This window comes from Microtus pennsylvanicus, chromosome 1, assembly GCF_037038515.1.
Source record: "Microtus pennsylvanicus isolate mMicPen1 chromosome 1, mMicPen1.hap1, whole genome shotgun sequence".
NCBI lineage: Eukaryota > Metazoa > Chordata > Mammalia > Rodentia > Cricetidae > Microtus > Microtus pennsylvanicus.
Genome location: NC_134579.1, coordinates 14123351 through 14149184, shown reverse-complemented (window position 1 = coordinate 14149184; position 25834 = coordinate 14123351). Strand labels below are relative to the sequence as shown.

The 25834-nt window shown below is 38.2% G+C and overlaps 1 protein-coding gene across 20 annotated transcripts in view; it reads left to right on the top strand.

The window, feature by feature from the left end:
- Positions 1 to 25834, top strand: part of Robo2 (roundabout guidance receptor 2) — a 1494745-nt gene that overhangs the window by 789854 nt on the left and 679057 nt on the right. The window lies entirely within an intron of this gene.

Genomic DNA, 25834 nt, shown 5'->3' with positions numbered 1-25834 from the left:
GAAAATTTATAGTAAGGTAGTCTCTTCTAGTTTTTAAAATTTGGGACATAATTTTTATGTATGGGCAAAACAACACAAATAATAAAAATCATACCTTAATTAGAACATGTTTTGTGTATGTTGAAGTTACTTTGTTTTGTGCTTTCATCCAAGTCAAAAAAAATCAGAAAAAATCAACTGTTTTATTTTAATAATTTTATTAAACATGTGTCTTTTATAATTTCATCACACCTATGGATTTTATATTTTCTTTAAGTAATTTAAAAATGCAAATATTAGCTTTGCAGATAAAAATTCATTTAGAACTTCAAGGAAGACAAATCAGCTCCTTTCTGACAGTTGCTGTTATTCCAATCTACAAAGTAAAATATTAGAAAATATTTTTAACCTATCACTTTTGTTCTGAGATAAAAAGGATTACTCCATCCAATGATAATTTTCTAGTTAAAATTATGCTATTGTTATCCTTTTTCCTTCAAAACATTCTTATGAGTGATCTTAAGGTTAATAATTTGATGTGCCTGTTGCCAATGCTTATTTCAGAACAAAAATTAATAATAAAGCATCAAAATTCAAACATATCCGTATTTTTTTTTAATTGAGAAAAAGAAAAAATAAGTTTCTGCCTCCTCCCAGCCTCCCATTTCCCTCCCCCTCCTCCCACCCTTCTCCGCTTCCCCCCATTCCTCTCCCCCTCCCTCGCCAGTCTGAAGATCAGGCAAGGTTCCCTGCCCTGTGGAAAGTCCAAGGTCCTCCCCCCTCCGTCCATGTCTAGGAAGGTGAACATCCAAACTGGCTAGGCTCCCACAAAGCCAGAACATGAAGTAGGATCAAAACCTTGTGCCATTGTCCTTGGCTTCTCATCAGCCCTCATTGATTGCCCTGTTCAGAGAGTCCGGTTTTATCCAATGATTTTTCAGTCCCAGTCCAGCTGGCCTTGGTGAGCTCCCAATAGATCAGCCCCACTGTCTCAGTGGGTGGGTGCACCCCTCGTGGTCCCGACTTCCTTGCTCATGTTCTCCCTCCTTTTGCTCCTCATTGGGACCTTGGGAGCTCAGTCCACTGCTCCAATGTGGGTCTCTGTCTCTATCTCCATCCATCACCAGATGAAGGTTCTATGGTGATATGCAAGATATTCGTCAGTATTGCTATAGGATAGGGTCATTTCAGGTTCCCTATCCTCAGCTGCCCAAGGATATAACTGGGGACATCACCTTGGGCTCCTGGGAGCCTCTCTAGGTTCAAGTCTCTTGCCAACCCTAAGGTGGCTCCCTTAACTAAGATTGGTGCTTCCCTGCTCCCCTATCCAATCTTCCTTTATATCAATCATCCTGTTTCCCCAGGTTCCCCCCATCCTCCCCTTCTCACTTTTCTCTTTCCATCTTCCCTTACCCCCATCCCACCCCACCCCCAAGATCCCAATTTTTCCCCCAGCAATTTTGTCTGCTTCCCATAGCCAGGAGGATAACTATTTGTTTTTCTTTGGGTTCACCTTCTTATTTAGCTTCTTTAGGATCACTAATTATAGACTCTGTGACCTTTATTTATGCCTAGAAACAAATTATGAATGAGTACATCCCATGTTCATCTTTTTGGGTCTGGGTTACCTCACTCAGGATAGTGTTTTCTATTTCCATCCATTTGCATGCAAAATTCGAGAAGTCATTGTTTTTTACCACAGCGTAGTACTCTAATGTGCATATATTCCACACTTTCTTCATCCATTCTTCCATTGAAGGGCATCTAGGTTTTTTCCAGGTTCTGGCTATTACAAATAATACTGCTATGAACATAGTTGAACAAATGCTTTTGTCATATGATAGGGCATCTCGTGGGTATATTCCCAAGAGTGGTATTGCTGGGTCCAGGGGTAGGTTGATCCCGAATTTCCTGAGAAACCTTAACACTGATTTCCAAAGTGGTTGCACAAGATTGCATTCCCACCAGCAATGGATGAGGGTACCCCTTCCTCCACAGCCTCTCCTGCAAAAGCTATCATTGGTGTTTTTGTTTTTAGCCATTCTGACAGGTGTAAGATGATATCTCAAAGTTGTTTTGATTTGCATTTCCCTATTCGCTAAGGAGGTTGAGCATGACCTTAAGGGTCTTTTGGCCACTTGAACTTCTTCTGTTGAGAATTCTCTGTTCAGTTCAGTGCCCCATTTTTTAATTGGGTTAATTAGCATTTTAAGGTCTAGTTTCTTGAGTTCTCTATATATTTTGGAGATCAGACCTTTGTCTGTTGCGGGGTTGGTGAAGATCTTCTCCCAGTCAGTAGGTTGCCTTTGTGTCTTAGTGACAGTGTCCTTTGCTTTACAGAAGCTTCTCAGTTTTAGTAGGTCCCATTTATTCAATGTTGCCCTTAATGTCTATGCTGCTGGGGTTATACCTAGGAAGCGATCTCCTGTGCCCATCTGTTGTAGGGTAATTCCAACTTTCTCTTTTATTAGGTTCAATGTGTTCTGACTGATAGTGAGGTCTTTAATCCATTTGGACTTGAGTTTTGTGCATGGTGATAGATATGGGTCTGTTTTCATTCATCTACATGTTGACATCCAGTTGTGCCAGCACCATTTGTTGAAGATGCTTTCTTTCTTCCATTGTATACTTTTAGCTCCTTTATCGAAAATGAGGTGTTCATAGGTTTGTGGGTTAAAATCCGGGTCTTCTATATGATTCCATTGGTCGACTTCTCTGTTTTTATGCCAATACCAAGCTGTTTTCATTACTGTATCTCTGTAATAGAGTTTGAAGTCAGGGATGGTAATGCCTCCAGAAGATCCTTTATTGTATAAGATTGTTTGGGCTATCCTGGGTTTTTTGTTTTTCCATATAAAGTTGATTATTGTTCTCTCAAGATCTGTGAAGAATTTTGGTGGGACCTAGATGGGGATTACATTGAATCTATAAATTGCCTTTGGTAGAATTGCCATTTTTACTATGCTGATCCTCCCAATCCAAGAGCAAGGGAGGTCCTTCCATTTTCTGGTATCCTCTTCAATCTCTTTATTCAATGCCTTAAAGTTCTTGTCAAATAGATCTTTCACTTCCTTGGTTAGAGTTACCCCAAGATATTTTATGCTGTTTGTGGCTATCGTGAAAGGTGAAACTTCTCTGATTTCCCTCTCTGCTTCCATATCCTTTGTGTATAAGAGGGCAACTGATTTTTTGGAGTTGATTTTGTATCCTGCCACATTACTAAAGGTGTTTATCAGCTGTAAAAGTTCTTTGGTGGAGTTTTTGGGGTCGCTTATGTACACTATCATATTATCTGCAAATAACGAAAGTTTAACTTCTTCCTTTCCAATTTGAATCCCCTCGATCCTTTTATGTTGTCTTATTGCTATTGCTAGAACTTCAAGCACTATATTGAAGAAGTATGGCGAGAGTGGACAGCCTTGTCGTGTTCCTGAGTTTAATGGAATGGCTTTGAGTTTCTCTCCATTTAATTTGATGTTAGCTGTCGGCTTGCTGTATATAGCTTTTATTATATTTAGGTATGACCCTCTATCCCTAATCTCTCCAAGACTTTTATCATAAAGGGATGTTGTATTTTGTCAAATGCTTTTTCAGCATCTAATGAAATGATCATATGGTTTTTTTTTCTTTCAGTTTATTTATATGATAGATTACATTGATAGATTTTTGTATGTTGAACCAGCCCTGCATCTCTGGGATGAAGCCTACTTGATCATAATGGATAATTTTTCTAATGTGTCCTTGGATTCGGTTTGCCATTAATTTATTTATGATTTTTGCGTCGATGTTCATGAGTGAGATTGGCCTGCAATTCTCTTTCTTTGTTGAGTCTTTGTGTGGTTTTGGTATCAGAGTAACTGTAGCTTCATAAAAGGAATTTGGTAATGACTCTTCTGTTTCTATATTGTGAAATACATTAAGGAGTATAGGTATTAGGTCTTCTTGGAAGTTCTGGTAGAATTCTGCATTGAAACCATCTGGTCCTGGGCTTTTTTTGGTAGGGAGGTTTTTGATAACAGCTTCTAATTTTTCGCGACTAACAGGTCTATTTAGATTGTTCACCTGGTCCTGGTTTAACTTTGGTATGTGGTATTTATCTAAAAAAGTGTCCATTTCTTTTACATTTTCCAGTTTTGTGGCAGTACAGGCTTTTGTAGTAAGATCGAATGATTCTCGAATTTCCTCTGTGTCTGTGGTTATGTCCCCCTTTTCATTTCTGATCTTATTAATTTGCATATTCTCTCTCTGCAGTTTGATTAGTTTGGATAGGGGTTTATCAATCTTGTTGATTTTCTCCAGGAACCAGCTTTATGTTTCATTGATTCTTTGGATTGTTTTCTTTGTTTCCATTTTGTTGATTTCAGCCCTTAGTTTAATTATTCCCAGTCTTCTACTCCTCCTAGGTGAGTCTGCGCTTTCAGGTGGGCTGTTAAGTCTCCAGTGTGTGCTTTCTCTGTTTTCTTTAAGTGGGCACTTAGTGCTATGAACTTTCCTCTTAGGACTGCTTTCATAGTGTCCCATAAGTTTGAGTATGTTTTCTCTTTATTTTCATTGAATTCAAGGAAGACTTTAATGTCTTTCTTTATTTCTTCCTTAATCCAGGTATGATTCAGTAGTTGGCTGTTCAGTTTCCATGAGTTTGTAGGCTTTCTGGGGGTAGCATTGTTGTTGAATTCTAACTTTAGTCCATGGTGATCTGGTAGGACACAGGTGGTTACTAATATTTTTTTTGTAACTGTGGAAGTTTGCTTTGTTACTGAGTATGTGCTCAATTTTCGAGAAGGTTCCATGAGCTGCAGAGAAGAAGGTATATTCTTTCCTATTTGGTGAAATATTCTATAGATGTCTGATAAATCCAATTGATTCATTACCTCCATTAATTCTCTTATTTCTCCGTTAGGTTTCTGTCTGATTGACCTTTCCATTGGTAAGAGAGGAGTGTTGAAGTCTCCTACTATTAGTGTGTGTGGTTTGATGACTGCCTTGAGTTTTAGTAATGTTTCTTTTACATACATAGGTTCTTTTATATTAGGGGCATAGATATTCGGGATTGAGACTTCATCCTGATGAATTGTTCCTGTTATGAGTATAAAATGTTTCTCTCCATCTCTTCTGATTGATTTAAGTTTGAAGTCAACTTTGTTAGAAATTAGTATGGCCACACCTGCTTGTTTCTTAGGTCCATTTGCTTGATAAACCTTTTCCCACCCCTTTACTCTGAGTAGGTGCCTGTCTTTGTGGTTGAGGTGTGTTTCTTGTAAACAGCAGAATGTTGGATCCTGTTTTCGTATCCAATCTCTTAGCCTGTGCCTTTTTATAGGTGAGTTGAGTCCATTGACATTAAGTGATATTAATGAGCAGTGGTTATTGACTCCGGTCACTTTTTTAGTAGTAGAGTTTGTGTGTTTCCCTTCTTTGAGTTGTGCTGGTGAAGAGTCTCTAGATGTCTGAGTTATTGTGGTCATTGTTGGACTCCTTGGTTAGTGATTTTCCTTCTATTACTTTCTGTAAAGCTGGATTTGTGGCTACGTATAGTTTAAATTTGTTTTTATCCTGGAAATTTTTGTTTTCTCCATTTATAGTGAACGAAAGCTTTGCTGGGTGTAGTAGTCTGGGCTTGCATCCATGGTCTCTTAGTTTTTGCAGTACATCTATCCAGGACCTTCTGGCTTTCATGGTTTCCATAGAGAAGTCATGTGTAAGTCTCATAGGTTTACCTTTATAAGTAACTTGGCCTTTTTCCTTTGCAGCTCTTACTTAATATTCTTTCTTCATTCTGTATGCTTTGTGTTTTGATTATTATATGGCAAGGCGATTTTTTTTTGATCCAGCCTATTTGATGTTTTGTATGCTTCTTGATCCTTGATAGGTACATCTTTCTTTAGGTTGGGAAAATTTTCTTCTATAATTTTATTAAATATATTTTCTGGACCATTGAGCTGCACTTCTCCTTCTTCTACTCCTATTATTCTTAGGTTTGGTCTTTTTATTGTGTCCCATATTTCCTGAATGGTTTGTGATGAGAGTTTGTTGGACTTGCTGTTTTCTTTGATCAGGGCGTTTATTTTCTCTATGTTATTTTCAGAATCTGAGATTCTGTCTTCTATCTCTTGTATTCTGCTGGTTATGCTTGTTTCTGTAGTCTCTATTGGTTTACCTAGAATTTCCATGTCCAGCCGGCCCTCTGTTTGTGTTTTCTTCTTTGCCTCCATTTCAGTTTTCAAGTCATGAACTGTTTCCATTATCTGTTTGATTGTTTTTCCTTGGTTTCCTAGGGTTTCATTCACTGATTTATTCAATTCTTCAAACTTTCTGTTATACTTCTCATCCATTTCTATAAGGGCATTTTTTACATGCTGTTTAAGGGCGTCAATCGCTTTCGTAAAGTCAATTTTTTCTACTTCTTCTTGATTAAGGTGTTCATGTCCTCCTGTTGTGAGGTCGCTGGGTTCTGGTTCATGTTGTTTTTCAGATTGTTGGGTGAATTCTTGCATAGGCGCCTGCCCATCTCTTCCTGCGAATGCTTCCCTATGGATCTTCTTTTACAGGATCTGGTCTCCTTGCCTACTGATGTACCTTCCTAGTGATGGCACTCCCCAGTGATGGCTCTCCTGGTGCTGGAGTGATGTCTCTCCTGGTGCCGAGATCAGATCTCCATGCTGGATGGGTAGCTCGTAAACAAAGAGCCTACCTTGCTTGCTGCCTGCAGGCTATTGAAACAAAGGAGCTCCTGCCCGCTAGGTTGCCCTGGGGATTCGGCCCCAGTGCCCTGAACCAGATCAGTTTTTTCTATTGCATTATTTCTTATATCTGTAAAGGTGTAAACAGAAAAAAATAAAAAGGTATAGTTGGGTGTGAGGTAGTAGAAACATTCTGACCTGGCTGTTTTTAATAAAATTAGTGACTAACTAAAAATTGACCTGCCTTTTACTGTCACAATGAACAGATAATTTGAAACAATGTGATAAAATATTGATCTTTTCTGGAGTCAAATCCTTTAATAATCTAGATGCCTGTTCTTTGTTATTTGTTATTGTAAACAATAATGATAATAAGACCAATATTTATGTCATTCTAAATTATATACTATGTTTATGGGGCATCAAATACTAAATAAGTTAGATTGATATAACTTATCAGAAAAAGCATTTTCCATATTTAGACTTCATAACAAGAATCACAATACTGTTTTTCAATAAATAAGGATAAAACTAATTGTATTATTATTGGGTATTTTATCAAATATAAAAATCATTCTAATTATTTCATATCTTTAATTTTCTAAGATTGGAAATTTCTTAAAGCCATGCCAACATCTTACTTTCTCAGTGGTAAAATCCCTGTCTTATGGTTAGGTTTTGTCAACTTGAGTCAAACCTAGAAATATATTAGAATGTGGCATATCTGTAGATGAATTATGGCCATCAAACTGGTCTGTGGGCTTGCCAATGGTACATTTTCTAGATTTCTTGTTGATTTGAGGGCCCTGCCCACTGTGAGCCTATCACTCAGACTGAGCAGTATAATAAAGGTAGCTTGGACAAGCTATCAAAAGCAAGCCATTGAGTAGCATTCCTCTGTGGCCTCTGCTTCAATTCTTGCCTCTAGGTTTCTGCTCTTACTTCTTTTGTGAATGATTATAAGCTGTAAGCTAAAAGATACCCTTTCTGTCTTAATTTGCTTTTGGCTATGGTGTTTATCAGAGCAGTAGGAAGCAAACTAGAACAAAAATTGTTAGCAGAGAGTGCAATATTGATGTGATAGACTTGACCATGGTGTCTGGGAGGATTGGAGGCTCAGAAATTAATGAATTCTATTAAGTGTTTGGTAGACAGGAATGTTGAGAGAAATGTGGTTTGTTCAGGAAGAGTTTGTTTCAGAAGGAAGGAAAAGCTTTATCAGAGTTGTTATTGTGATATTTTTCAACAAAGAATGAATTGAATAGGCACCTTTCCTTTATTGGGACAAAAGACAGTGGTTAGCTGGCACTGAGAAAACAGAGGTGATTAATATGAGACTATCATCAATAAGGTAAAATTGTCTAGGAAGTAAATATTTGTGGTCAGTGTACAAAAGCTGTGGTAGAAAGGTTGCGAAGGCTGTGTCTCAAGCTGGCAGATTCTCCCAATATGCTTTGAAATCATCAGTGTTTCATGGAAAGAAACTGAATCTTGACACTGATAGGCAAAGGTGAAGCCTCCTTTACAGTAGAAAACACAGGATTGGATAGATCCCGACGAGAAGCTGAGGCAAGGTGCCATATAGTCAGGCCTGGGAAGCCAATTTGTGTGGTTGCCCACTTAGTTGCCCCAGAGCGTATTGAAATTGCCAGAGCTGTTTGGTGACCTCTTGGATAGTAGTTTATATGGTGTGGAGCAGGTCTGAGTCTATAAAATGGCCCATATGCTATGGATAGCAGAGCTAGGGAGGTGTGACTGGTCAACGGTTTGGAGACCAGAAGATTGGGAGTCAAAGATAATGGACACTGGAGCTTTTTACAGATTTGGGTTTTGATTTGATCTGGTACTATGTTCTCATTCTTCCCTCTTGGAGTATGAAATAGTTTGTTCTGTTTTTTATTCTGAAGGAACCCACACTTAGTAGATTTTAATTCTTTTTGCAATATTTTTTTAATTGAGAAAAGGAGAAAAAAAACAAGTTTCCACCTCCTCCCAGCCTCCTATTTCCCTCCCCCTCCTCCCACCCTTCTCCCCCTCCCCCCACTCCTTTCCCCCTCCTTCTCCAGTCCAAAGAGCAGTCAGGGTTCCCTGCCCTGTGGTAAGTCCTAGGTCCTCCCTCCTCCGTCCATATCTAGGAAGGTGAACATCCAAACTGGCTAGGCTCCCACAAAGCCAGCACATTACGTAGGATCAAAACGCTGTGCCATTGTCCTTGGCGTCTCATCAACCCTCATTGTTCGCCATGTTCAGAGAGTTCAGTTTTATCCCATGCTTTTTCAGTCACAGGCCAGCTGTCCTTGATGAGCTCCCAATAGATCAGCTCCACTGTCTCAGTGGGTGGGTGCACCCGTCGTGGTCCTGACTTCCTTGCTCATCTTCTCCCTCCTTCTGCTCCTCATTGGGACCTTGGGAGCTCAGTCCAGTGCTCCAGTGTGGGTCTCTGTCTCTATCTCCATCCATCACCACATGAAGGTTCTATGATGATATGCAAGATATTCGTCAGTGTTGCTATAGGATAGTGTAGTAATATGAGCGGCAGCGGGGCTGCCTCCCCAACACCCAAGCCGCCTGCCCGGCTAGCTTTTGCCCCGAAATAATTACACGGACACTGTATTCATTTAAACACTGCTTGGCTCTTAGCTCTAGCCCTTACTGTCTAATTCTGATATCCCAATCAACCCAGCTCTAACAATCTGTGAGCACCGGTCTTACCGGGAAGATTCTAGCCTAAGTCCATCCTGGGTCAGAGCTTCATAGCGTGCGTCTTCCCTGGAGCAGGTAGCATGGCGTCTCTCTCTGAAGCCTCTGCTCCCCAGTGGAGAGCTGTCGAGTCTGACCTCACTTCCTCTTCCTCCCGGCATTCTGTTCTGTTTACTCCACCCACCTATCTCCTAACCAATGAGAGCCAAGCAGCTTCTTTTTATTTAACCAATGACCTTCCTCCATCATTTCCCCTTTTTCGGTTTAAACAAAAAAAAGGCTTTAACTTTAACATAGCAAAATTACATATAACAAAACAGTTATCAAGTAAAAGTTATATCAGAAACATTTATACATATAACAAAATTGACCGTAAATCTCTATCAATAAAGCAAAATTTATACTAATGTAAATTATTCATACCTATATCATATCCCCCTTTAAATGTAAAAGAACATTTATAAACAATATTTTGGGAACATGGGCGCAGTTTTTTCTCTCCAAACTGCTTCCTGCTGAATGGGGGCGTCGTTAATTAGGTCTTTCATGGTATAACCTTTGTGCTAGTTTCATCTCAGTTGGCAGTTGAGCAAAGCAATTTTCTGAAGATGTTCACAGCAACCCTTCAGGAGGATGTGGTCCATCATACCAAATCGGAATTGAAGAAATGAACAGGGTCTCATCCTCTGTGAAAACAAAATAAGAAACTCCTTTCCAAAGCATCATGTCCTTAAACCCAAATTCTGAAATCATACCCTCATGATATCCGTTCTGGTTCCACTTGGCAGCCCATATAATGAAATGTCTCTCTGTACTTAGCTCCTTCACAGTCAAAAATTTTAAAGAAAACACAATGTACATAATCCAGACTCTCTGTGAATTTTTCATTTTTACGTGGCTTATTTTTATTTATATCTATAACTATCTATACTCTGTCTCTTTAAAGACTTTACTTTTACTTTTTCCTTTTTAAACCATTAACTTTATTCTCTATATTCTTTTTCTTCTCTCTCCCAAGCCAACGTACATTCATCCAACAGTGTGACTCATTTAGTAGTCTGAATCTGTCCTATTGTGAATCTGTAATTTTTTACTATCCAGGAGCAGTTTTGATTTGCGCCTTTAAATCATTAGGCGCTTAAGAATCTAAGCTGTGACATTCCTAAGTTAACTTCTTGCTTTTTGAGCGTACATCTTTGACCAGGCTGTCTTTGAACTCTCAGAAATCCGCCTGTCTCTGCCTCCCAGGCATTGGGATTAAAGGTGTTTGCTACTACACCTTGAACTCACAGAGATCTGTTTGTCTTTGCCTTCTAGGCACTGGGATTAAAGGCGTGTGCTACTACACCTTGAAGTCACAGAGGTCTATCTCCCTCTGCCTCCCAAGTGTTGGGATTAAAGGTGTGTACTAAGACACACAACAACTCGCTTCCTTTTTTTTTGTTTTTTGCTTTAAGAACTTCAACTTTCAGCTTGCATATATTTTTAACACACTTTAAACCATTCAGAAATTTTCTCTGTCTTTGAATCTCTCTTTACTGTATATCTCTCTTTTTCTGACCACAAGAGCCTTTAATTTACCAAGCAATATCAGTAGGACTAAAGGCGTGGCTTTGCCAGCTAGATCCAGTCCATTCCTTAGCTTTCCAGCCTCATGGCGGATATACAGGCTGCAGCCATGTTTATAACTACACCTCTATGGCATTTCAAGGTCCCTGCCAGCCAGCGAGCTACAACAGACAACACTCAAGTCCTCTCTCAGTAGCCGGCCCTCCTGCCTCAAACAGTCAGAGTTTTCCCTGGCAGGATGGCCCAGAAAGCCGACATTTTTAAACGGCACAACTTTTTTTCTGCTATGGCTGAAAACCGAAAAGCATGCGTTCAGCTTTTCATCAACACCGTTTAAGTGTTTCGTGGCAGGACCTCTTAATGAGCTGCAGGCTTTGCAGCTAAAGCTGAGTCAGGAAGCCTCTCTTAGATGAGGCGCTTGCTTGCCTCTGGCAAGCAGAGTAGACCCAAGAGATTGCCACAAGAAACATGCTTTATTCTTTTCGAAGCTTTCTCAGGCTTTCTGTGGACTCAGCCCCACGTTGGGCGCCATCTGTAGTAATATGAGCGGCAGCAGGGCTGCCTCCCCAACACCCAAGCCGCCTGCCCGGCTAGCTTTTGCCCCGAAATAATTACACGGACACTGTATTCATTTAAACACCACTTGGCTCTTAGCTCTAGCCCTTACTGTCTAATTCTGATATCCCAATCAACCCAGCTCTAACAATCTGTGAGCACCGGTCTTACCGGGAAGATTCTAGCCTAAGTCCATCCTGGGTCAGAGCTTCATAGCGTGCGTCTTCCCTGGAGCAGGTAGCATGGCGTCTCTCTCTGAAGCCTCTGCTCCCCAGTGGAGAGCTGTCGAGTCTGACCTCACTTCCTCTTCCTCCAGGCATTCTGTTCTGTTTACTCCTCCCACCTATCTCCTAACCAATGAGAGCCAAGCAGCTTCTTTTTATTTAACCAATGACCTTCCTCCATCACGATAGGGTCATTTCAGGTTCCCTATCCTCAGCTGCCCAAGGAACTAACTGGAGACCTCGGCTTGGGCTCCTGGGAGCCTCTCTAGGTTCAAGTCTCTTGCCAACCCTAAGGTGGCTCCCTTAACTAAGAATTGTGCTTCCGTGCTCCCCTATCCAACCTTCCTTTATCCCAATCCTCCTTTTTCCCCAAGTTCCCCCCTTCCTCCCCTTCTCCCTTTTCTCTCCCCATCTCCCCTTACCCCCATCCCACCCCACCCCCAAGATCTCAATTTTATCATATAGTTATCCTCTTGGCTAGGGGAAGTAGACTTTAATTTTTTAAAGAAATCATGGACTTCCAGTGTTACTTTTTTAAAATTTTTAAATAATGGAATTTAAAAAAGACTATGTTTTATATTTTGATAAAGTTCCATGAAGGAGAAATAAAAAAGGGTATGGCTTTCTGTGAGGTATTTGTATGATAAACTTGACAAAAGATGGTGTACTGGTTGGTTTTGTGTGTCAACTCGACACAAGCTAGAGTTATCAGAGAGGAAGAGGCATCAGTGAGGAAATGTCTCCATAAGATTCTGCAGCAAGGCATTGTCTCAGTTAGAGATCAATATGGAGGGTATGAGGTGCCATCTCTGGGCTGGTGGATCTAGGTTCTTGACACAAACTAGAGTCATCAGAGAGGAAGAGGCCTCAGTGAGGAAATGTCTCCATTAGATTCTGCAGCAAGGCGTTGTCTCAATTAGATATCAATGCAGAGGGTATGGGGTGCCATCACTGGGTTGGTGGTTCTGGGTTCTGTAAGAAAGCATACCAGTAAACAATACTCCTCTGAGGTCTCTATATCAGTTCCTGCTCCAGGATCCTACCATGTTTGATTTTATATCCTGAGTTCTTTTGATGATGAACAACAATGTGGAACTGGTAGCAAAATAAACCCTTTCCTCCACAGTTCTGGTCATGGTGTTTTGTCACAGCAATAGAAACCCTAACTAACACAAATTGGCACCAGCATAGTGGGGTATTGGTCTGACAAACTTGACCATATTCTGAGAGAATTGTGGAAGAACTTTGGAATATTGAGCTAGAAGACCCACTGAGTGTTAAGACCCATTGAGTGTTAAGGGCACTGTGGGATGTTCTGTGGGAGCTTAGAAGTTAAGAATGTTGAGAACAGTGCAGAGGATGGAGGTCTGGCTTGTGAAGTTTCAAAGGGAAATTGAAAAACTGTATTAGGTCTATTTGTTCTTTTGAATTAAGATTCTGTGGTTCTGGTTAGCTGGGTCTGAAGAATCAGCTATGATTAACAAGATACCAGAATGAAACCTTTATGTTACTGGGACAACTGATGCTTGTCAGATGGAGCTAAGAAATTAGTGGTGATTGAGAAAGGACTAGCACCACTTATGTGAAATCTGGGAAGTGTTTACTAAGAGCACAGAGAAGCTATGTTCCAGAGGTGTTCAATGTTGTTCCCCATGCTGGCAGCCAGACTTGGTAGTGTGTAAGCATCACCCAGAAGGTACTAGTTTTGAAGGCATAAGGGGTCATGGAGAACAGCTGAGGCTTGGTACCAGGAGAGGTCACTGGTGAAGGTACAGCCTCAGTAGCACTTGAAGGACCAGGAGTAAAGGGCTCATGCAAAGATGTTTTAACTTGACACCATGAAAAGAGCCCATTAGATGTTTCTGGTGAAAGCGCTGCCCAGTTGTAGCAAGGGAATCCAACATTTTGGCGATGCCAGGACCACCAAGAACAGAACAGTCATGGAGTAGAGCCAATTGGCCTCTATACGAAAATTTGTGTGTGCTGCAAGAGGCAGAGCCAGAGAAGTGACCCAAGCCCTTTGGAGGATCTAAAAGATCACGACTAAATCCCAAATAATTAGATATTGATACTGTTTAAGTTTATTTTTGATTGGCTTAGATTGTGAGGTCACCCTGGTTATTCTCTCTTGAAGAAGATATTTAATTTAATTTGATTCTTAAAGGAGCCCACAGATGAAAGACTTTAACCTTAAAAGACAATGGATATTTTAAAAGAGCTGAAATTTTAATGTATTTGAGTTTATAAAGGCTGTGGGCTTTTAAAATTATGATTTTAATATAAGATCTTGGAGATGAATAAGAAAGGAAGAATTGTTGCTTAACAGTGAAGAGTTTGTGTTCAAGGTGACGAGGGATCCCTTGTACTGGCTGTGTTTGTGTATCAACTTGACACAAGCTAAAGTCATCAGAGAGGAAGTAGCCTTTTCCTGGTGGAGGCATTTCTCACTTAGTGACCAATATGGGAGGGACATGGGGCAATTCCTGGGCTGATGGTCCAGGATTCTTTGAGAAAGCAGGCTGAGCAAGCCATGGGCAGAAAGTCAGTAAACGGTATCCATCCATGGCCTCTGCATTAGCTCATTCTCCAGGATCCTGCTCTGTTTGAGTTCCTGACCTTCCTGTGATGAAGAACAGCAGTGTGGAAGGGTTAGCCACATAAACCCTTCCTTCCACACTTTACTTTTGGTCATGGTATTTGCCACAGCAATAGTCCCTTGCTAAAGTAGGGAGCATGACAGTTTTTGTCAACTTAACACAAACATACACGAACCTAGACAGAAAGTACCATTATCAAAAAATTGTCTTTATCAGATTGGCCTAAGGTCACATATGCAGAGCACTTTCTTGATTCCGACTGATTCCACTGTGGGAGATGCTCTTCCTGGGCACCTTGGCCTGGGCTGTATTAAAAAGAAGCCGGGTGGTGGTGGCGCACACCTTTAATCCCAGCACTCAGGAGGCAGAGGCAGGCAGATCTCTGAGTTCAAGGCCAGCCTGGTCTACAAGAGCTAGTTCCAGGACAGGCTCTAAAACTACAGCTAAACCCTTTCTCAACCCACTCCCTGCAAAAGAAAGTAAAGAAAAGAAAAGCCCTGAGCAAGTTGGGTAAGCCAGGTAAGCACTATTCTTCAGTGGACTCTGCCTTCTTGCTTCTAGGTTCCAGCTTTATGCTCCTGCCTTGCTTCCTTGATAATGCTCTGTAACCATTAACTGAAATAACCTAAAACACTCAAGAACTTTTTACTATGAGGATCTGTGTTGCTCCACATTGTATTTTATGTAATGTTGCTATCAGTACATATTCTGTCTCTTTTATTTCTATGTTTCCTTGTTTTTCCTGCATTTTACACCAAGGTATCAGTGCTGCTATTACTTGGAACACAGGTCAAAAAATCCACTTCCTTTCACGGATCCTTTAAAACTATGGTGAATGGTGATTAAGTGAAAATGCTAAATTGTGGTTAAGAGCTGCTCTCTGTGTGCTCCTCAGGGTTCTTTTTTCTTTCTATAAGCTTGAAGAAAAATAAGTATCTGTTAGACCTAGCATTAATAAATGATGCCCTGAGTTCTCCCCCTTTTAGGAGGTTAACAATTTCCTTTGGTTGATTTTTTTGGAAATGAAAGTAATATTTGATTCATTTGATTTCTAGTTTAACATTTTTTTTTTGGTTAGAAGACTAATTTCTAATCTATTTGATTAGATTCTAATTAAAATCAAGATACTTAAAATATAATACAAACACATCTCTATGTGGATAAGACAGAGGGAATAAATTTAAATCATGGTATTTGGTCTTGCAACTTGTTCAGAAAAGATTGCACTCACAATAAAATAAAGGCAGAATAGTTAAGAAAGGAGAGCTGAATGAGATGAGCTCGTTCTTGAAGAATTAGGAGAGAAAACAATTAGTAGTTCTAGAAGATTCAAGGCTCTTCAAGGTAATATATGTTTATAGGTACAGAAAGATATACTGAAGCAAGAGGATTGAAAATTAAAAACCAGTTTAGATGACAGAGTGAGAAGATGTGCTAAAAAGAGAGAAAGCCAAACAAAATAAAAACTCTAAGCTTTTAAGAGAGCAGAGAAGTACAAAGAATATCTAGAGACTAGAATTCAAAATTGTATGATTGGATAGATATTTGAATATGGAAATGGTGAACAAGGAGATTAACATGGTTAATAATTCAAAAATAGATAATAACATCTATTTGAGGAGCCAAGGCTGACTTGAGTGAATGTGTAAAAAGCAGATATATCCTGAGTGAGTGTGTGCTGTGTGACATGAACACTGCCACCTCAAAAACCCACTGACTCAGGATCACAGGATGACAAAGACTTTCGTACATGGGCAAGGCTCAGAGTGATGTCAAAGTGCCCCTCTAGTCCAATATGTGTCAACGTTAGCAACTACAGATCCCTCTTTTAAGATGTAGCTTGAGACGCCGTGGCTATAGATAGTTGCTCCTGAGACTAGCTAGCCTTTCCTCTCTGTGTTATATCATTAAGGCTCTGAGCTTTCAAGTTGTTGCAGAGTTGATACTGATTCTTCAGAGAGCATGCAGTATGTGTGTCTGTATGTCTATCCTTTCTTCATTGCTGCCCCAGTCCGATTTTCAGGACCAAGTCACGCTGCTCACAGAATGTTGGTTAACTGAAGTCATGAGGATGATGGTGACTTTCCATGATTAACAATTGCATTAACTTTGAGAACCTAAGCTCATCTAACAAAAATGTTCTGAGTGCCTTAAAAACTCTATACAGACATCTTTTTTAAACAATCCCAAATGGGTGTGGCTCAGGTTTGCATGACAGCTCTCCTCCTGACAATCATTCAGAGCCAGATTTTATCCAAATATTCCTTTTTTTCTTTCTTTTTTTTAATACTGAACATTGTATGTTTGTTAGATCTAAATCAACAGTGGGACAAAACATTTCTCTTACTCTCAAATTTATTTCTATTGCATAATATTAATGGCAGGGATATTTATTTTATTTCTTTATATTTAATTAGTCAGGAAATAAAATAATTATCCAGGTAGGATCTTCAGTATTTGGAAGTGGCATTTTTATCAGAGCCCAACTTGTGACAGCTACTCATTTCCAAATATTTCTTGCAACTTCATTCAGGACAACACCATCGTGGGCCTGGCGAGGCAGCAGCACTCTAAATTTGGGTGCTAGAAATGTGGGGAGAAGACCAGGAAAATGTCAGAGGCCTATGAGATCTCAGGGAGCAGAGAAGGATGCCAACCTACTTCTACACATGATGTATTTGTAAGAGTGTGCTCATATGCTACATGTAAGACAAAAGCCAGGGAGATACGTACAGACAGACTTACATGTCTAAACATAATGCTTTGACCAAAAGTAAATAAGTAAATAAATAAGAGTGAGATGTTGCGAATAGTAATGAAGAGATGAGAGTTGAAGTATGCCCATTTTGTCTCCTTCAGGTTTCCCTGTTTCACATGCCTTCATTGTTTTCCAAATAATTAAACTCATTGTTCTTTGTAAACTCAATATTTTTACTAAGTTTATCAGTCAAAGTCCAGTGGGTAAAGAAAAGCTTCTCCGGCAACTTGAGCATGCAGACTGTAATAACTTTTATGCAACAAAAGATACATGGAGAGATAAGAAATGTCAAAATAATTTAAAATTTGCCAGTAAAGGGAGAGTAGAAATGAGAAGGTAAAGAGATGTATTTGGGAGAGCACAATAACCACCTCCTGTTTTGTGTTTCAATGATGAGTCTTAGACTGTGTTGGAGAAGAGTTGAGCCACTGGATGGTAGAGATCACCAGAGTGGTAGATGGGCCTTTTGCAGTTGGACCACTAAAACTCATCAGAAAGTGTCTCACTAGGAATGCGGGAACATTTGGTAAGAAGTAAGCACTAAAAGGTGTTCTAGTTCAATGGTACCCTGACACTAGTAATAAAAGTTTAAGTCACATGAGAACAAAATTATTCACCCTACCTATGTACCCCAATATCCTCTATGCCAAAGAAGCTAAACGCTATTCACACTGATGAAGATATATCTACCCATCCAGCTCTTATGTCATCAAACAGGGAAAGGGAAGATGGATATGAGGCCAGAAGGTTAAGAACAATGGACATACTCTGAATAATGTCGCATAATGTGTTTGTTGTTTTACTCTAATAAGGTTCCTCCTTTTAGAACCAAATGTGATGAAAGGGGTCATAATTCTTCTCTCAGCATAAAAAAACAGATGCTCAGAAATGCTTTTATTCTGGTGTTAATATTTATTATGCTCATCTCCCTGTTTCTCATGGTGTGTTGGTGTGTCTATAGTCCTCAATAAGGTTCTGCACTCTTGTCAGCTAGTTGAACTATAATGGAAGTCCACCCTCTCTTAGAAAAAGCTAAAACAATATTTAGAGTACACCCTCCTTTTCCACACAAGCGAGTATCTATTTCAGATCTTACTTGTGACTGTGTCTTCATAACCCTGTCATTCTGAGTGTGAGTAGTGAGAAAAAGAAACCCCAAGCTGCAGATGTGTTTCTGGAGCCATCTGTCTCTTTCAGGAGGTAATTTACTTACCTAAAAATAATCACATACATATGGGCTTCCCATCCTTAATGAAACATATTCCTAAGACTGCTCACACTCATTCCCTTGAGTTTAAAAAAAAGAAAAAGCTTTTCTTTCGTGATACTGTTCTTTTGTTAGTATTCATATTGGATTAGAGGAAAATAGCAGTTGCCATAAATCCTAGAAAAATACAGAAAACAATCTATTGATGAAATATATTTTTATCAAAGGCCTTCTTTTAAGCAAATTGATCCCATGAGTTTATGTGTGCATGCAAGTGTTCCAAGTAGCTGTAACAGTGTCACAGTTTCAAAGTAGCAACGCAGATCTTGGTTTCAAACTAATCTCTTCATATACGGAGATCTGAACGGTAGATTTTCAATAAGCACCAATCATGTATAAACATTTCTAGCTGCCTGTCATCCTGCCAGCGTTGGAAATTTGAATTCTTCAAGCATGAGTATTGCAAAGTACTGCGTAAATAGATTCGTGGAAGACATACATAGGCCCTCATCCATCATCTTTTCCTTCCTTGTCTGTCTGAGTAGGGTAAGATAGCTTACCTCTTGGATGGTAGAGTGCAGCCTGTTGCTGTAGCGACAGTACATAGTACTTAGACAGGTACATAGCAGTATCCATGTTAGCCTAAATCCCCTTACTAAAATCAGCAAATCAACTGATGAACCTTTAAACCATAATCCTCTGATGCTTTTAAGTATGGCTAGTGACTGCTCCCCAATGCCCTCATCTATGTTAGGTCTTCAACTGATGAAGAGCAGAGCTTGTGAGGCAGCTTAGGACCGTGAATGGCAAGGGTCTACTGTGGTAAGAGCTGCTTCTGAAATGTTAAAATCAAATAAATATCACTCCTTTATAGCTTATCACAAGACTGTAATTTGTGATAAAAGTAGCTTGATGGTAGAAATTGAGGTTAGGAAGAAACTTGATTTTATACTGTTTTCTATGATTTTACCTGACTCACTTTTCTCCTAAATTACCAAAAGGATGTTTCTTTATATTTTTAGCTTCTCTGAGCATTTCTAAATAACTTAAAAGTAAGAGCAAAACAGAGAAACAGCTGTCCCTTGTTATTTTGTTTCCTGAATACAAATAATCTCAAATTGCTGTAAATGGAAAGTTTGGAATGAATTCAAACACAGCCTGTTTAAACACACTCAGCCTGATGTTTGTACGTCAGAGCCCTTGCAAAGGGGAGCACTAGAAAACACTTCACATTAACTTGTCGAACATGACAATCTAAGGTTATGGCTTCCCTTTTGTTTGTTAGGTAGAGTCAAACTGGTATCATTCACACATTTTTTGAGACAGTAAATCACAAGTGGCTTGAAAGCAAAACATCTGAACTGGGACATGAAGTCCTGAGGCAATTACTTTGATATTTTCAATCAAGTTCCTCTTTGGCAAACAAAACTCCCTTTGAATTTAGATATTTAATTTAGTTCAATCAAGCATTAAATACCTTAATATGAGGAAAAAATAATAGAAATCTGCATCTAATCTTTTCTTGTTCCTTCTGACTTCTGCTTCTTAACTATGTGAACATTTTTTTTTTTAATGTGTGAATCAATAGAATGTGCCTCCTTTGTTTCCTCCACAAAACAAAATAGCATATGATGAGTCCTAATCTCAGGGTTCTCTTAAGTGGAGCTTTAGCCAGCAATTTATTAAATATTTGGAATTCTGAAGTTAGATCAGCTTCCTTCTGTGTATTTGAGAAAACAGTCTTTGACTAGCTTAAGAAACTTGACGGATGAGGCGGGCAGACATAAATAAGTCCCTGGTGTGCAACAGCATGTTCCATTGTTGCATCATGAGACCATGTTATAGTTTAGTGCAGGGATTTCTTTCTGCTATGTTACCGGGCAGGGACAGGAAGTCGTTCAGGCTTCTTTGAATGTCATTATGACACAATTGAATAATATTATTTTATTATTTATTTATTGTGTAATATTATTTTCCTGCTTGACTCACCCACAAATGCATTGTACTGCCCATGGTGTGGGAAGATAGGAGCAGCAGTTATGTTCAGGGCTTTGAAGTAAAAGTTGTGGTGATTTTATTACCACAAAGATCCCTTTGAGATTTGAAAGGGACACTAGCATGAAAGAGGAAAGTAAGTCTAAGAATGAGCATCGTTAAGAAATAACAACTCTGAGCAAAATAATAGGAGAACATGTGTTTTAAAAACTATTAAAATGCTAGCCGGGCGATGGTGGCGCAAGCCTTTGATCCCAGCACTTGGGAGGCAGAGGCAGGCGGATCTCTGTGAGTTCGAGACTAGCCTGGTCTACAGAGCTAGTTCCAGGACAGGCTCCAAAAGCCACAGAGAAACCCTGTCTCGAAAAAAACCAAAAAAAAAAAAAAAACTATTAAAATGCTGTATATAAGAGATAAGAGTCAATTGTTCTTTCATTGTACATAGAGACAAGTAAATAATAGAGAACTGTGTCATAGCATGTCTATACGTATATTTACGTATATGTGTCTGTGTGTCTCTGTCTATATATGTATGTGTGTGTGTGTATGTATGTATGTATGTATGTATATTTGTATGCATGTATAATACTACAGCAGCCCTACCCTCTATGCTGGAGACCTGAATTCCTATCTTGATCTTCACATTTAATGATTTGGATAAGTGAGTGGCTAAGAAGATTCATAAAATGGTAGGTACTCAATAGTTTTTTTTTTTAGTTACTTTTTAGTTACACATTTAATTGTATGCTATATAATAATAAATATAATAGCTTCCTCTTCAGTCTAAGTACAATAAATATATAAAATATATATCCATATATATGCTGTATATGTATATGTATTTATTCAAACCTCCCACAATGAAAATGTCTGTTTTTCCTCCCATTAATATAACCATCAAGCAAGATAGTAAACTGTAGAAAGAGGAGCTAAATTTTGTTTTATGGTGTTAAAATTTCAGTCCTCAGTCATCACAATTTGCAGCTTAAGGGTCTGTTGTGGACACTGAGTCATGATAGGTTCACATGACAGAGTAATTTACACTTCCTCAGAACCTAAAAGTGAAAAAGAAGGCAAGCATAGGGGCCAGGGGCCTAAGAGCCGTTTTATGGTTATACCACTAAGGACCGCCCATCCTTTCACTAGTCACAATTCTGCTAGGTTCTAAAAAACATCAGAGGAAAAGCTTTCAACTCAGCTTGTAGAGGCAAGATTCAAGATCTGAATTGTCCCTTGTGCTCCCTAGATAACATTTTTGTTGAGATTGTCAATTTCATACAGAATGTTCACCCTTTTCTAGGGTTCTATTCTTTACCACACCAACTTTCAAAACGGTAACATGAAAACTTACGCTATTTGAAATCAGATTTCACCTCCTACACAAAAATTGCTGATCCTCCTTGCTTTTTCCATGAGAAAACAAAATACTTTTTGCGTTTGCTGCAGTATGAATTTTTATCATATCTCACATTTTCCAGACAGACTTTTTTCAAGAAGTTTCTATTCTCTATGAATTTATGCCTCTTACTTCCTAGTTATTCTTCAGCATATTCAAAACTATAAGTCAGAACTGAAATAAGTCACGTCCTCTATAGAATTATTTCCACTATACCACATTCATTTTTAACGCAATTCTATTCAATTCATTCCTGTTTAATTACTGCGTGGCTCATATAACACCTAGAGTGACGATGTATATCTAAAAACATCCTGAATAAATCTGTCCTGAGGTGTTATTCAGAGGCTATTTAGATTTCTGTTGTGACTTTTATTTATTTATTTATTTGGTCACAGCTTTTTTCATGCTCATAGGTGAAAAAGAAAATGAACATGTTCAAGTAAAAAAAAAAAGTTATTTCACCGTACAGTGCGTCCAATCGTCTATTTAAATAGTCTTCAAAACACATCTGCTGATTTCTTCTCATCTCTTAGAGAAACGTTGCATCTAAACAATAACTATGGAAATTACTAAAATAGCTAAAGTTGTGAATTTGTGCAGGATTCTATTTTGGGCATAGCACTACATAATATTTATTTGAAAGAACAAAACTTGAGGTTTAGTTTTTACGTACACTAAACCCATCTGCAATATTGAACATTTCAGGTCTCCCCCTCAGGAATCATTTTGTTGAGAGTACATTTTAAGCAAGTGCAGCAGGTTACAAATGCAGTTAACTATTTTCAGGTCTGTTGTCTATATTCCTATGCCAGGTTAGCATCATTCATGTCTTTTCAAATGACTTTTATTTTGCAATTTATTATTTATTTATTTATAGTTTTTTGAGACATGGTATCTCTGTGTATTTCTGTTTGGACTGGAATTTGCTCTGTTGACAAGGCCAGCAGAGGCCCACCTGCCTCTCCCATTTGTGTGCTGGGATTAAAGGCATACACCACAGCACAGAGCTCAAACAAAGAAAAAGTATTATTATGACGCTTCATATTACATCTAACAAAAACCCCAACATAAATTAGTGGACACATTTTCAAAAAGTTCTTGGTTCATATTTGTCAAAAATAAAAGATTCCTTTAGGCGAAATCAACTTTGAGCCGAATAGGTCCACTTGGAACTAATTTTTTAACCAGGGGATAGATGGCTTACCTATCCCCTGTTTGACTTAGGTCAGGATTACTGGAATATGACAGAATAGAAATAAGTATTTACTTTTTCCACCCAGTCAAAGTAACCCATAAAGCAGAAGATGAGGGCTGAACTCAGTCCCTTGTACATTGCCTAATCACTATACATGGGGAAAAGGATAAAATGAATAAAATAAATTTTAGGGAGACAAGTGCTGTGAAGACCAATAAGATTAATTAAAAACTTTGACTTCATTTAACACTTTTACCCTGAAATGTTCTACATAAGACGGTGAGAAAATTTAACACAAATCAATGAATTAATTAAAATACTTTCCTGTTATATTTAAAGAAAGTAAAGACTTATTGCACTAATTCTCAGCTTAAAGGGTCTCTAAATAAGCACGGAATCTGAAGACTGGGACATTATCTCGGGCTATTTCCTGTTCTCTGTTAAAATCAATACAAAGTTATGGCAAACTTATTAGTGATGAGGATTTCAAAATTTATTCAAGCAATGGACTTTGCCTTAGAGAAATTAAGTTTCATTGTAAAGACACCAACTAAACTCATAAAACAATTGAGAAATAATATTTAATATGTCATAAAATGTTAAAGAAGATAAAAATCATGTTATAAGGTAAATGGTTCTTCCCCAAAGGAATATTTTCTGTCAACTCTAGGCTGGGACTGAGATGATGCCTACAAGATCATAATATCTGCTTGACCTTCTTCACTGCTTTGGCAAAATAACATAAAACAATTTAAGGATTTTTTTGTTGTTTTTCCTTGACTCGGTCCATAGTCACTCATTTCTGCTATTGCTTTGCCCATGTGTGATAAGGGAGAACATCTGGCAGAAAGGAGGTGGCAGACAAGGAGTTCACCTCCTGGCAGCTTATAAACAAAGAGACAGAAAGAAAGAAACCAGAGATATGATACATCCTGCAGAAGCATGTCTCCAGTGATCTACTTGCTGTGACCAGACACATCTCCTAAAGGCCTGTTTCATGTGATCTTCTTAAGGAACACTCAGTTGATAAAACTAGCATCTTTACAGTCCAGTGGTATCTAGCTATTGCAACCACCTAAGGACCACACCATTGACACAGGAACCTTTGCAGCTATTCTTTATCTAATGCTAAGCAAGAAGTATCTTTGGGTAACTAGGATATGAAGAAAATCTGCTCAACATTAAGAAATCAAGAGAAACTATATAAAATCTTGGTGATGTTTTTGTCATATATATATATATATGTTTTAATATAAGGACACTATTTTTAGAGAAGCAGTCTAGGTTACACACACACACGCACACACACACACACTCACTCACACCATGAAGAGTATTTTCTTTATAGTCCCTTAAATGCCCTCCCCATTTTTCCCTATGTTTAGTATCACGAATGACTATCCTGCAGTTGTCATAGTTGATGACAGGATGCTGATACATTATTATTAGAGGGACAGCATAATCAATACTGGCTTTGAATGCTATGACTATCTTAAGCTCAGGCAAGTGTAATACAATGCGAAAAAATGGTTCAAGTAAAATTCTAGGAAGAAAAATACGTGTGTCTTATCAATGTGACAGAGGAGGGTCAATGTCAAAGACCATTTTTGATGGCAAGGAATATGGAAATGAAGTGAGGACTTTTAACTCTGTAAGACATTGTGCTTTGAACAAGACATTTCATCTAGATAATTCAGTTCTGACACTTGTAATGTGAAAGAAGTATTTTAAACCTCATTAGACAGAGATGCCACAGATTGTAAAATATAATTTCCTTTATCTTTTTTTTTTCACATTGTAGAATGATACAATGTTTCCATGAGACCACACATGTATATAAAATAGTAATAACAAAAATTAACATTTTAAGTTTGTTTGATAATTTTACTTAATATTATGTATATTAGGTAACTTTGTATTAGCATGCTTTAATTAATGTTAAAATCTAAATATAAAAATCTGGCTGGAATTTTAGGTTTTTATATCATATGATGTTCTACATCTACCATGTCATGAAGTTGATTATTAAAAATTAGTCTCTGCAGGAATCATATTTGGATGATGCATTTTTACTACAACATTTTCTTATACATCGTCATTTCGTGTGTTATACAGAAGCTTTTCAGCACCAAGAAAATATGAATTGAAAGAGGCAGTTTGTATTTAACATTAATTATTTCAGTTGATCCATAAACACTTTAGGTTTATAGACTATAGAGGACATTACCTAATCACATATGAAAACCATTAAGTAATATGTTGACTTCAAATTAGTCACTAAGGAATGTTTAAGAATATGTCTCAGCAGAGGTTAAAGTAATTAAACAAACGTTCCCTTGAACTAGAAAATTAACTACCAGGGAAAAAAGTTCAGGAGAGGTGAGCATCAGAGAGTTAAGTGAGTAGTAGGGATGCCTGTTAAAGCTTTATAAATGTATGTATAAGAATTTCATGATACAATTTATGTGCATTAATTAATATTTTATGATAAGAATTATATCAATAGAAATAATACTTAGTACTTAATTCAAGTATTTAAAAGCATATCAAAGTGCTTGTTACCTTTTTAAACTTTTGTCTATCATGATTAAATTATTCTATATGTTTTTGCCATTTGTAGACAATTGATGACATATCAACTGCGTATATTAATCTTTGCTTTATATAAATGCCAACATTTTCATTATAGAGGTTTTTATGAAGATTTTTTATGCCACAAATATTATATCATTTTATTCAGGTTTCTAAATATATATGCAGCTTTTCTTAACTCTTTTTGTTTCTAAAAGTCCCAAACTATGAAAAAATTTACAATAAAACAACGCTTTTGAGAGAGTAGATAGATTAGTTCTTTTGGGGGGAAGAACGAGAGAAAGGATAAACATTTTGTCACGGATTCTTTTGAAAATTACACAAAGTGTATCCCTATTCTAAATAACTTAGGGCCTATGTTTAAGAGCAGAAGCAATCATTTTG